General features: G+C 37.2%; 1 protein-coding gene across 1 annotated transcript in view; it reads left to right on the forward strand.

Annotated features, from left to right (window-relative positions):
* The window catches only part of LOC134749621 (cell adhesion molecule Dscam2-like), a 167,045-nt gene that overhangs the window by 106,566 nt on the left and 45,667 nt on the right, over positions 1 to 14,812 (forward strand). The window lies entirely within an intron of this gene.

A 14,812-nucleotide genomic window follows, 5' to 3' on the forward strand; every position in this document is an offset into this window, starting at 1 on the left:
TTACATTCTTTGAGTCATGTTTTAACAGTCTCAGGGCAGTTTTTTTTATCTAATTCAATTAGAACATATTAATATTGTGTTCGGTTACCGGTTATATTATATAAAAAAATATGTCTACAATAGTTACCCCATCTGTCCTCAACTCCTCAGTTACCTCACTTGACGGTACCTGTCGGACGCTCCAGGCTTTCGGCTCTACGTGGAGCTCGGCTTTCTCATTTAGACAATTTTACTATTGTTGTGTTTGAGCACTACACTTGGTTTTCGGCCTTTGCAATTAAGATAGTTGGGCGAAGTTGCGGAAAACGCGCACTCCGGGTCTCCGGCCCTACGCGGAATTCAGACTTCGGTCTATTATGAATTTAGATATTTGTACCTACTATCGTTCTGTGTCTGAACACCAAATTATTAAAGGCGCTCCTCTCTCGGACGCTTCGGGCCTTCTTTTATTTAGTCCTTAAATTAATACACAAAGTCGACTTCATGTCGCGAGCTTTCTACATGTTTAATTAACATACTCTCTCTCTCTCGCTCTCTTTCTCTCTCTTCTCTCCTGACCGATTTCGGCCACAGCGACTGCAAATTATGTCTAGGAGCCGGAACTGAGCTGGTCCGCCCGCTCGTGCGCCCTCATGTGACTGCAGTATCCAATTTTCGTCTGCAGTGCTCGTCCACACCGAGATTTACAATCATGAAAATTCGTATAGTACTAAAGCTAATATGAAATGGAGTTAGTAGGTACCTACCTATGCACGAGTTCAAATAAAATCTGTTTTTTTTTTCCTTTACAACCAGGTTAAAACAGAGACAAGTACAAATTTAAAAGCAATACGAATATCATCGTTTAAATCGAAGTTCACACAAATTTTAGATTTCAAATATTTCAATAGAGCGATTTTAAAATGTTTGTTTAGTTTCAAAATTTACACTATACCATATTATATTTTTGTGTACTACGTATATTTTTATGATCAGCGGTAAAATTATTTTATTTAAGACGTCACTAAAAAATAATACAGAAGGATTTAATTTCTTAACATATTTCAAAAATCCTTATTCTACCAAATTAAGAATTAACTGCATATGTTGCATATATATTTTGAATCGTCTCTCAAAGCTCTTCATTTTGATACCCCACTCGATAAGTTTGCAAGAATTTTTTTTCCAAATGTCGCGCGTTATTTTGTATTACGTCCGCCATGTTGTTTCTATAATGACGTCACATAGCCTATGTCACCCGGGATGACGCAAGGATTCCAATGATATATCATACATCTAAATCGGTTAAGGCATTCAGAAGTTATGGTGGAATAAAGAAACTCACATACATACAAACATGAACGCTGAAAACAATACACTCCTTTTTTGGGCAGTCGTGTAAAAATATAATTAAATCTGCTTCAATCGTAATGAACTGTTTCCTCTTTTACATGTAGGTAGGTATGTTCCGCGTACAGTCCGTGACGTCCATCTCCGTGTCAGTGCCATGTACATGTAGGTCATGGCAGGTATTCCTTTGGGGCAAAAAATTAAATAAGGGTTAAGCATTGATGTGGACGCAAACGAGGTAGATATAGACTAAGAGCTAGCACCGAAAAATGGTACCTATATGAGAGCAACGAAACTACTCTTGTTATATAGTTTGCGATACCGTCCTTATTATTAGATCCGGACGTCTGGCAGTTGTTCATCGGTGCGATCGGTATTCGACGGATCTATTTAGCTGTGTTTAATTCTTGGAATAGTAGATTATACCACAAGGGGTTAGAATTAAGGTCAGTAAAAGTTGACTGTTCTTGTTTTTTGAAAAATTTGAAATGAGCACAAAAAAATCGAATAAGTACCTTTTAAATATTCGGCGAATACGCGAATATTTATATTCGTATTTGTTGCTTCACTAAGTAGTACTATGCCTTATGGGAAACGGTCGAAGAGATAGTTCAGATCCGGAAACCGCTACCAAATTTTAGTATGTTGTTGGGCATGGTACTGGGTCTCCAAAACTGCCGGGAGACAGCGGCGCCGACCATCTACTTCAGCGGAATGACGTCATCAAAATGACTCCCGCCTCGTTGCGAATATTGCATTTTGCACCCAAACTATGCATTGCACATACACGTGTGGGGTATTAAACGAAAGCCAATAAAATATTATATATTTCACTAATACACTATGTACCAAAATATACAATAGTTTAAGAGAAATTTAAGAACAAACAAAAATAATGAAAAAAAAATTCGATTATTTGGGTTTTTCAGCCAAACCAAAAGTCGGACGTTAAAGCAATGTACTACAAAATTGAAGCTGCTGTCTCAAGCCATACACTGATATCAAAATAATCAAAATCAGACCAAAAATATGAAAATCATGCATCAAAATGTAGGCATTTGCTAGAACAAATGCATTAGTTCAAAAAATAGAAATTGGTCATTTTCAGGATAATCCGCATAAGCTTTTAGTATGTTATTAGCAATATAAAAAGGATCATAAAACTGCTGGGAGACAATCTCTATAGTGCCTGAGTAACAAATAATGGCGTCATACATCTGACCGCTGCCGAAATTTGCAAAATCTAAATTATAACTATACCATGAGTCATACATACACGTGTGCTATATTAAACGAAAGGTTATTAAATATATAGGTACTATGATTCGTTAATACATTATTTATAAAAACAATGTATACTTTAGGAGCTACAAACAAAGAAAAACCACTTTCTTTGAGAAAAGTTCGTGTATATATATATATTTTATAGCTCAACTAAAAACGTTATAACAATGTATTTTTATGTGTTGACCACGAACGCTGTAAAGAGTTCGAAACGTCGGGATGTATTATAAATTCAATATACGCGATATAAGTAATCCGTTTTCATAGTTTTATTTCATTTTTAATAATATACTTAAACTAGTGGCTCTGTGAGCTGTAGACCTCGCGAGCATAGCTCAAGATGGATGTGTCTAGGATGGTTTAAGAGGGTAGAATAGCTACAGACAATAGGTACTTTTTTCATACAATTACCATTTTAACAAATCACAGATTTTTATGTTGATCGCTTCAGCCATAATATATTCTAGGTTTATAAATTTCGCTTTAAAAATAATTGTGGCTTTTTAGTAGGTACATTACCATTAGTTGAACCCTATAAAACTATTGATACTGGATAGGAATGGAATCGATTGCCATAAAAAATAGCATGTGAACAATTACATTTTTCATTTTCATAATCAAATTGTATGGGAAAAGTTTTCCTCGATTTGTGGCTTTTCTAGGAGGAAGTTTTTTATGGTCCCATACAAGCTTTTGTTCGTAGATAGGAATGGGATCGATTGGCGATGTTTTTTTCCAAAATCTGTAAACCCCAATCTTAATTAATTTGGAATTGAGGGAAGGTTTTCTAAGGCCATTTTGACGTAGCAGCACGGGATCTGCTAGCTGGCCTCACTGACCCAAACGAACCTGTATACCTGGCTGATTTTTGAATTTCTAAAAGTATTGAAATGCTTAGTAGTGGAGATATATTGAAGGGAGCCACACGAAATCAAGCGCACGAAACTCTAAAAACTGCACAAGTGCGGATCGGACTCGCCCACCGAGGCTTCCGTACGTTTTAGTATTTGTTGCTATAGCGGCAACAGAAATACACCATTTGTAACACCTGTCTAGCTATCACGCTTCATTAGATACAGCCTGGTGATATGCAGACGGAGAGACGGACAGAGGAGTCTTAGTAATAGGGTCCCGTTTTTACCCTTCGGATAAGGAACCCTAAAAATCGGGCCGTTTCGACCTCACGATGTCACCACATATCGAGCAAATCAGGCACTACTTAGCTAGGTCACCTGTGCTAAAGTGACATCATTGTTAGTTATTAATTATTAAACTTCGCCATCTTGTTTGACATGGATAGTGTAAAGGTCACTCACACGGACAGGCGTTGAGCAAAATTTTCTCAATTTTTATTGAATTTTTCAATAATATTATTGAATATTGGCTCCATAAACCCGCTCATACATACGAATCTATACTACCTAAACCTCAAAGTTTATGGTGAAAAAAATCTACGTATTTTAAGAGAAAAACTCTAAATAAAATTGTATGAAATTCGGAATAAGGAGAACTACATCAATATAAATAAATGTATGGCTCTACCGTTTAGAACACTTTAGAAAATTAAAATAACAAAAAAAGAACATATTTTTAGGTTTAGTTAAATAAAAGCTTGTAAAAATGAAACGAATACGCTTATTAGCCCGCGCTTGATCAATCAATAATACGATTTTTTTCTTTTTTTCAAAATAGAAAAATAAAAAATAAATAAAAAATACGAAATTTAAGTGGAAAAAAAAATACAAAAAGTTATGTAGGAGCATACAATTACTGGGGATCGAACCAGGGACCACCCGTTGCAAACGAAAAAAGCGACTGTTTGCAAAATACGCCATGCTAGTACTTATCTAAGCTGACGAAATTCGGCTACTCATTCTCGAATAAAAACTAAACATCTAAATACCGCCAAAACCAGCAATACAAAATTTCTGCATTTTTCGCCATTTAATCTGTAAACATATCTCAAAAAGAAAATACTGTTATGATACGACTATTCGTTTAGGCGCGAGCTATCACGACTCCGCCATTTTGAAAAATTTCCAAAAACCGGGTCGACAAAAAAATTCTATTTTATCATAGAATTTGGTCACAAAATTTCACGAGAATCGTTTGAGAATTGCGACCTGTAGAGGAGAACATCCGGACATACAAAAGCAAAATGTCCGAGTCAAACCGTAGACCTTCGCTACGCTTCGGTCAATTAATACTCGTATAATATTTTACTTAAGAATATATTGATCTCAATGTTTGATCTCATTGTTTTATCTGGGGGCACGGCCGTGCACCCGCCAAGACGAGACAAAGGGCAAAAGGCAGTGCATATCTTTTCTCGGCACGTTTCGCCGTATTTTCGAACCCTCGTAGCTTCGTCTTGGACAATGCTAGAGAGCTGTAATTTTTTGTATATCATGTACTCAGTAGACTTATCAAAAACACCAAGTTTTATTAAGCTACCTATTATACTTAAAATTTTATAGTACCTTAATTTTCACTGTCCGAAACACATGAAATTCGCGTCATAGAAAATACAGACTACTTCCTGAAGTCTTAGAAGGCTGAAATTTGGCATGTAGGGATGGGTCTGTATGCAGACACATATGGTGACCAGAAATCTGTAACTTTCGCCCTGCAACCCCTTAAAATGGGAGTACCTAAAAATACCTCTAAACCTGAAAACATTGGTTCCTGAAGTCCTAGAATCGTGAAATTTTGTGTGGTAGCAGTGATCGGAATGCTAATACAAAAACAACAATAAAAAAGAACAAAAAGTTTTCGAAGTACAGATTTGAACCAGGTTCACGTGAACCAGCCAAATAGCGCCCTCTATATTGGCACTGTTTCTTGTCGTAAACTTTTCAAAACCATACTTCAAACACAAGCGGTAAGAGCGTGTGACTTTCAATCCGGAGGTCGCGGGTTAAAAACCCCGGCCCGGCTTAATGTTAACAGAAGGCTGGTTGGAAAAAGTGATCGTATCAACATACATGTAGAAGCTTATATAGCTAAGTGCAGTGCCACACTATGACACTACGGATTGGTTATGAACTATTACATATAATGACATAGCTAAACTAAGCTTAGAGTACATCTGCAAGTACACAAGTGTTTCGGTAGATGTCACCTTAATTAGTTTAATTATTATATCATAGAATTAAATCACTCTTATTTACATACAAGATATAGACAGTGGTACTACGTAAACGAAATTAATAACTAGCTATCTAAAATAGGCCCTTGAGGCATTGTACCAAGGATGCTGGCGGCATTTCCTCGCTGTATCGCAATGCTGATAATACGTTGTGCGAGGAAGCCGCCAGCTCATCTATCTAGATTAGGTAAGTAGGTATTTGCAAAGATAGATATAACTCCGTAATAGATGGATACAGTCCAAGGAAAAAACGGTGCCTCGAAAATCACGAAAATTTGATTCTCGATCAGATGACGCCACTACCTTTGGCCTACTCTCGTATAGAGGGCGTTGACAGTTTCGTTTATTATTTAACTATTTTAACGCATATCAGTGAAAGAAATGGGTCAAAATCATACAATAATAATTAATGCAAGTAAAAAAAAATCATTTATCTATATTTAAATACATTTTATCGTACTTTTATAAATCTAAATTTTTAGTTTTAAAGTGTGTCGATAGATGGCAGTGAATTTACTGTGGTTACAAAATTTAACTTCTTACTTCGGCCAAACCGTCCGCCATGAAGATACTTGGAGACGTTGCGGGTAGCGTGTACCTGTCATACGCTCCGGGCATTCGGCCTTCAGTAGCCAAAATGGCAAAAACGGAATCCTTACAGTTTTGTTTAGTCCGTCTATCCGTCCGGTCTTCCGTCTGTCTGTCCATATGTGACAGCCATTTTAGAACATATGTGTATTTTGTGAGCAGACTATGATCAGTTGTTTTATAAATTACATTACATACTCGACTGACGACGTTCATGTGACTCGTATTCTCACGTAACAAAATATTGTTAATTAAATTTGATTTGCCGTATTGTGCTGCACAATTTATTTGTGCAGTATTCAGCGAAAGGTGAATATATGTAGTCATATCATAATAGGATTAATAGGAAGTTTGCAGGCACATACGACTTTTTGTTTTCGGATGTCACAGTACCATCAAACAGTTCCCAACGATTTAGAAACTCGCATGCGTGTAGAGATCTCGAAACACCAGAGTAACGCGACCGTAAGATCCGTAACAATATGTATGCATATTCGGAGAGCTCATTTATATACCGGTTTCTTTACCTCTTGACTCGCGTGTGATAAGTGAGCTATTTTAATATTTTTTAAATAAATTCTGCTCACAAAATTTACCGAAAATAAGTTGGGTAATACGTACGACTTATACAAAAGAACAGCCGGAGACTAGAAAATATTTTTGCCCAACTGTAACGAATACCTACGCTTAGCTCGCACTTCGCACTCGCTAAATTCAAATTTTATTTGAAAAAAATACATGTCTGGGGATCAAACTCGAATCGTCGCACTACAAAGCCGCGGTTTTCCAACAGCACTGCGATAGCACGTAGGTATGTACCCACACCAAGGTATCTATATCTCTAGGTGAAATTTAGCTACTTATTCTCCATTAAGAATTAAATATCTAAATAGATGAAATTTCTGCATTAAGTACATGTCTCAAAAAGAAAAAAATGCCTAATGACATCGAAACCGCTACTTTTTTAGGCGCTGATCTACAATGACTCCGTGATGTTGTATATTCTCCAAATATATGTACTTAGTCGAAAAACATGTGAACACAAAATTCACAAAAATCGGTTGAGTGAGCTGAATCGGAGACCTTAACTAACGCTTAGGTCATTAAAACAATTCCGATTATGATAATAATGCTTTAAAATTTCTAGAAACTTACAATTTATAATACATAAAATTCCTGACTTATAATTTATATAGGCTCTACATAGATGGCGCTATCAATACGTAACTTTTATAAAATCTATTGTTAAAATATTTTAGAATTATGCCTGCTTATATATGATCCTGTATTATCGTAGATTCTATAAACGAATAAGTCTATTTCTAGCTGCTATATCAACTCTTACAAAAATGAATGAGATCCCACCAAAAACATTTCATGTAAAGTGTTGCCAAGACTAGGCGCATAAAGCTTTTACACTCAAAAGCTATCAGATCCCGTAGTAGGTACCAAGACTTTTACTCTGTAAGTCCTAACTTTATTAGCTCTAACTGTATAAAGCCAACATCTTGGTCAAACGTACAGTACGGCTTGGCCGTTTCGTTGCAGTCACATAAACACTCAATCGGTGGACTTGTTGTACCAAGTAGTTACACAAGTCTTTCAGATTCTGAGTGTCATTAAGGGATTGTCCAATTTGTCCATTTGACAGCAACGAAACGGCCAAGCCGTACTGTACGTTTGACCAAGATGTTGGCTTTATACAGTTAGAGCTAATAAAGTTAGGACTTACAGAGTAAAAGTCTTGGTACCTACTACGGGATCTGATAGCTTTTGAGTGTAAAAGCTTTATGCGCCTAGTCTTGGCAACACTTTACATGAAATGTTTTTGGTGGGATTAATACTTACCTGCGTGTTTTCTACCCCTGCATGGCGATGTATGCCGGTCTTACCCGACAAACGAAACTTTGCATGAAATTAGCCATAATAAACCCTATTCTTGAGATATTAGAGTCTACATTCAGTTGTTATTGTAGTTCGCACTCGTACAAAAATCTATAATTACGTAGGTTGCATATGTGTAAGTAAATTCGCCATTAGACGTTCTTAGCCGACATTGGCGCTGAGTTCGTCCATTGCGACGTGTTTTAAAAACGAGTGTTTATTTCACTATCCGATGCCTTATATGAGAATTTGGCAAGTTTAATTAGAAACCAACGAAATATTTTATCAACTAGTTTCAGAAAATTTTACTTTCAGGTAACAGGATAGCTAAAATTTGTCAAGTATTTTCTTTTTAAATAAAGTATGCCGGTCTTCGCCGAGTTGACCTTACAACAACTACAGACGGACCAGAAAAGTATCCAAAGAAAAAAATGGCTGCCTCTAAACAGGGTAAAAAGGACAATGTGTATTACGCATGCGCCCATGAGGAATGGAGTGGAGTGGTGGACCTACCACTTTTTAGTGTTTTCCTGTAGAGGCCTAGTTATTATAGGAGGTTCGTACCTACAACAGGGATTAAACTCTTAAAAGTGTGGCGTCGCGAACTACTTATCTTCAGAAGGGTAACGCGAACAAAGGCCCGGCCACGAACAACAAACAAAGGGCATTTCAATAAATACGAGTAGGCACGACGGGCTCGCGTCACACCGAACTGAATTTTATTATATTTAATAAGTATGTTATTTGAGGTAAAAGCGGGTTGTTCAATCTAATTAGAAAAAGAGATACATTTCTGTAGGAAGATTTTTTACTCACAAGGATGGATAAAAATATTACCTTGCTTTTCAACTATCTACCTATGTATTTATGGATCAATCCCGACCGAAGCACCTTACCTTGGTCCAAAAATGATTCATTATACTGAGCCTATAAGACGACAGGCTGCCGAATAGGTAGTATAGGTACCTACTGTTAGGTAGGTAGGTACCATGCAACCTTCCTGGCATTTGCTACTTTTGCCACGTGGCTAATCCGCCACTGGGAAGACCGGTTCTCGGTACAAACGTAGTCCCCATTTTCCTCTCTGGATATTAACATTATCGAAAATAATTTTATAAAGTTAGATGTTACTAACTATTCGTATGGAATTTGTTTTTCGGTCCTTACTGTACTATAATAATAATAAAATCGAATAAAATCAAACGAAGGGGCATAGCTATGGTGCCTATGATCATTAATGGGCTGAAAATGGAGGGAAATGGCCCAGGCAGGAAAATGAGGACTACGTTTGTATGGAGCTATGTTTGCATGTACCTATACCTACAAAATATTAATTAGATTAAGATCCCATATTAACCGTATTATGACAAATTAAATATTGACGATAGTGTACGACCGCTTCTCAATCAATCAGAAAAGCGGTCGTCCACTATCGTCTTGTCCAGTAAAACAAGACCGCAGGTAAACAAAGTTAAACATAACGTACAAAACTGTTTTTTTGCGCAGTACGGTGTGACGGAGCTCTATCACAGAGTTAAAGCCTCTCCACACGGCCCGCGTCAGCCCCAGATTATTTATCGCCGTTATTTATTTACCGCGTGTGAACGCGCCTTTGTTGAATAAATGCGGTAATAGATTTTGCGGGACTAGCGACTATTAGTGAGTTGGGTTTTGCTTTTTTAGTCCTGATGTGATTTTTCAATCAAGCGCGAGTTGTTAGACCAACCATCACCACATCGATACAATTGTACAGTGTGGTGATGTATCACAACAATGTATAAAGTGTTTTCGTTTTTAGTGTATAAAGTAACCATAGTAGGAACCTTTTCGAACTTTGCTGATTTTGGGGCTAGGTGGATCTGTGTAAGATTGTCCTCAAATATTTATTGACCGAGCGTCAGTTTCAGCTTGGGCAAAAATGCTTTCGCAGGTCCGAATGTTCTCCTCTCCAGGTCGCATTTCTCAACCGATTCTCGTGAAATTTTGTGAGCAGATTCGGTAGAGATTTTTTGTCTTTTTGGAAAATATTCAAAATGGTGGATATTGGCAGTGTCTATGGTACTTAAGACTATACTCATACTCATTTATTGATAATATTATTATAATTAATTCTTAAAATATTAGTACATGTCAACATCAGAAACATACATAATTACATACATACATTAGGTACATTTATTCCTTACAACAACAAGCACAACAAGTAAAATCGACCAGGCTATAAAAATTTGAGAAATTTCACCCCTAAGGGGGTTAAAAAGGGGATAAAAGTTTGTACGGGGTTCAAGATTTATTTTAAGGTAGCAATTTGAAACTTCGTAAAAAGATATATTATTGAAATACAAGAAAACTAATTTCAGCGTTTTTGAAAATTCATCCCCTAAGGAGGTGAAAAAGAGGTTAAAAGTTTGTATGGAGATCAAATTTTTTTTCGAGTGCGTTACTTGAAACTTTGTATATGGGCATGTTATTATAATACAGGAAGTGATTTCAGCGTTTTCAAGAATTCGTCCCCTAACGGGCTTAAAAGGGGGTTGAAAGTTTGAATCCATTACAAAAGCTTTGAAACTTCTTAGAAAGGCATAATAGACGATTACAAAAAAAGTAACTTCGACGTTTTTGGAAATTTAACCCCTCAGGGGGTTGAAAAGGGGATGAAAGTTTGTCTTGGGGTGCAAATTTTATTTTAAGCTAGGAACTTGAAACTATGCAAAAAGGTATTACCCACCAAAAACATTTCATGTAAAGTGTTGCCAAGACTAGGCGCATAAAGCTTTTACACTCAAAAGCTATCAGATCCCGTAGTAGGTACCAAGACTTTTACTCTGTAAGTCCTAACTTTATTAGCTCTAACTGTATAAAGCCAACATCTTGGTCAAACGTACAGTACGGCTTGGCCGTTTCGTTGCTGACAAATGGACAAATTGGACAATCCCTTAATGACACTCAGAATTTGAAAGACTTGTGTAACTACTTGGTACAACAAGTCCACCGATTGAGTGTTTATGTGACTGCAACGAAACGGCCAAGCCGTACTGTACGTTTGACCAAGATGTTGGCTTTATACAGTTAGAGCTAATAAAGTTAGGACTTACAGAGTAAAAGTCTTGGTACTTACTACGGGATCTGATAGCTTTTGAGTGTAAAATCATCATCATCATATATAAGCAGGCATAATTCTAAAATATTTTAACAATAGATTTTATAAAAGTTACGTATTGCTAGCGCCATCTATGTAGAGCCTATATAAATTATAAGTCAGGAATTTTATGTATTATAAATTGTAAGTTTCTAGAAATTTTAAAGCATTATTATCATAATCGGAATTGTTTTAATGACCTAAGCGTTAGTTAAGGTCTCCGATTCAGCTCACTCAACCGATTTTTGTGAATTTTGTGTTCACATGTTTTTCGACTAAGTACATATATTTGGAGAATATATAACATCACGGAGTCATTGTAGATCAGCGCCTAAAAAAGTAGCGGTTTCGATGTCATTAGGCATTTTTTTCTTTTTGAGACATGTACTTAATGCAGAAATTTCATCTATTTAGATATTTAATTCTTAATGGAGAATAAGTAGCTAAATTTCACCTAGAGATATAGATACCTTGGTGTGGGTACATACCTACGTGCTATCGCAGTGCTGTTGGAAAACCGCGGCTTTGTAGTGCGACGATTCGAGTTTGATCCCCAGACATGTATTTTTTTTAAATAAAATTTGAATTTAGCGAGTGCGAAGTGCGAGCTAAGCGTAGGTATTCGTTACAGTTGGGCAAAAATATTTTCTAGTCTCCGGCTGTTCTTTTGTATGTCGTACGTATTACCCAACTTATTTTCGGTAAATTTTGTGAGCAGAATTTATTTAAAAAATATTAAAATAGCTCACTTATCACACGCGAGTCAAGAGGTAAAGAAACCGGTATATAAATGAGCTCTCCGAATATGCATACATATTGTTACGGATCTTACGGTCGCGTTACTCTGGTGTTTCGAGATCTCTACACGCATGCGAGTTTCTAAATCGTTGGGAACTGTTTGATGGTACTGTGACATCCGAAAACAAAAAGTCGTATGTGCCTGCAAACTTCCTATTAATCCTATTATGATATGACTACATATATTCACCTTTCGCTGAATACTGCACAAATAAATTGTGCAGCACAATACGGCAAATCTAATTTAATTAACAATATTTTGTTACGTGAGAATACGAGTCACATGAACGTCGTCAGTCGAGTATGTAATGTAATTTATAAAACAACTGATCATAGTCTGCTCACAAAATACACATATGTTCTAAAATGGCTGTCACATATGGACAGACAGACGGAAGACCGGACGGATAGACGGACTAAACAAAACTGTAAGGATTCCGTTTTTGCCATTTTGGCTACTGAAGGCCGAATGCCCGGAGCGTATGACAGGTACACGCTACCCGCAACGTCTCCAAGTATCTTCATGGCGGACGGTTTGGCCGAAGTAAGAAGTTAAATTTTGTAACCACAGTAAATTCACTGCCATCTATCGACACACTTTAAAACTAAAAATTTAGATTTATAAAAGTACGATAAAATGTATTTAAATATAGATAAATGATTTTTTTTTACTTGCATTAATTATTATTGTATGATTTTGACCCATTTCTTTCACTGATATGCGTTAAAATAGTTAAATAATAAACGAAACTGTCAACGCCCTCTATACGAGAGTAGGCCAAAGGTAGTGGCGTCATCTGATCGAGAATCAAATTTTCGTGATTTTCGAGGCACCGTTTTTTCCTTGGACTGTATCCATCTATTACGGAGTTATATCTATCTTTGCAAATACCTACTTACCTAATCTAGATAGATGAGCTGGCGGCTTCCTCGCACAACGTATTATCAGCATTGCGATACAGCGAGGAAATGCCGCCAGCATCCTTGGTACAATGCCTCAAGGGCCTATTTTAGATAGCTAGTTATTAATTTCGTTTACGTAGTACCACTGTCTATATCTTGTATGTAAATAAGAGTGATTTAATTCTATGATATAATAATTAAACTAATTAAGGTGACATCTACCGAAACACTTGTGTACTTGCAGATGTACTCTAAGCTTAGTTTAGCTATGTCATTATATGTAATAGTTCATAACCAATCCGTAGTGTCATAGTGTGGCACTGCACTTAGCTATATAAGCTTCTACATGTATGTTGATACGATCACTTTTTCCAACCAGCCTTCTGTTAACATTAAGCCGGGCCGGGGTTTTTAACCCGCGACCTCCGGATTGAAAGTCACACGCTCTTACCGCTTGTGTTTGAAGTATGGTTTTGAAAAGTTTACGACAAGAAACAGTGCCAATATAGAGGGCGCTATTTGGCTGGTACACGTGAACCTGGTTCAAATCTGTACTTCGAAAACTTTTTGTTCTTTTTTATTGTTGTTTTTGTATTAGCATTCCGATCACTGCTACCACACAAAATTTCACGATTCTAGGACTTCAGGAACCAATGTTTTCAGGTTTAGAGGTATTTTTAGGTACCCCCATTTTAAGGGGTTGCAGGGCGAAAGTTACAGATTTCTGGTCACCATATGTGTCTGCATACAGACCCATCCCTACATGCCAAATTTCAGCCTTCTAAGACTTCAGGAAGTAGTCTGTATTTTCTATGACGCGAATTTCATGTGTTTCGGACAGTGAAAATTAAGGTACTATAAAATTTTAAGTATAATAGGTAGCTTAATAAAACTTGGTGTTTTTGATAAGTCTACTGAGTACATGATATACAAAAAATTACAGCTCTCTAGCATTGTCCAAGACGAAGCTACGAGGGTTCGAAAATACGGCGAAACGTGCCGAGAAAAGATATGCACTGCCTTTTGCCCTTTGTCTCGTCTTGGCGGGGGCACGGCCGTGCCCCCAGATATTAAAAAGCAAGAAAATTACTTTCAGCGTTTTTAAAAATTCATCCCCCAACGTGGTGAAAAAGGGGTTAAAAACTTTATCTTGATAACTACTTATATCATTTAAGCTACTAGGCCAAGTTAGGTATCGTTTTTGTATAAATCGGGTACTTATTTCGAATTCATTTATGATATTGGACACGGGATAGGACCCGGGTATGTCCTTAAACTACGTCCAAAAGAGAGGCATGGGCACTGTGAATGACCTCTCGCTTTGTGTGGTAGGGCACGGGACAGCGGATGTCATTCCAGATCTAGAGCAGAGCCCAACTGGAGAAGTACCTCCACCTTACAGAAAACCGCAGCCAAATAACACTAAACCCTACTCATATAGTGTTGTGTTCCTGCCGGTGAGTAAGGTTGCCACAGCTCAACGAGGGACAGGAGTGTTAGGGTCGGCAACGCGCATGTAACTCCTCTGGAGTTGCAGGCGTACATAGGCTACGGAGACTGCTTAACATCAGGCGGGCCGTATGCTTGTTTGCCACCGACGTAGTATATAAAAAAAAAAAAAAAACAAAATGACACTATTCCGGAAAACACAAAAAATATGAAAAAAAAAAAATCTCGCTCGCTCATCCCCCTCATCCCGAGCAACTTCCCGTTCCGCTTCAAATGCCTACAGGTCCCCG

This window comes from Cydia strobilella, chromosome 2 (assembly GCF_947568885.1).
Source record: "Cydia strobilella chromosome 2, ilCydStro3.1, whole genome shotgun sequence".
In the NCBI taxonomy this organism is placed as follows: Eukaryota; Metazoa; Arthropoda; class Insecta; order Lepidoptera; family Tortricidae; genus Cydia; species Cydia strobilella.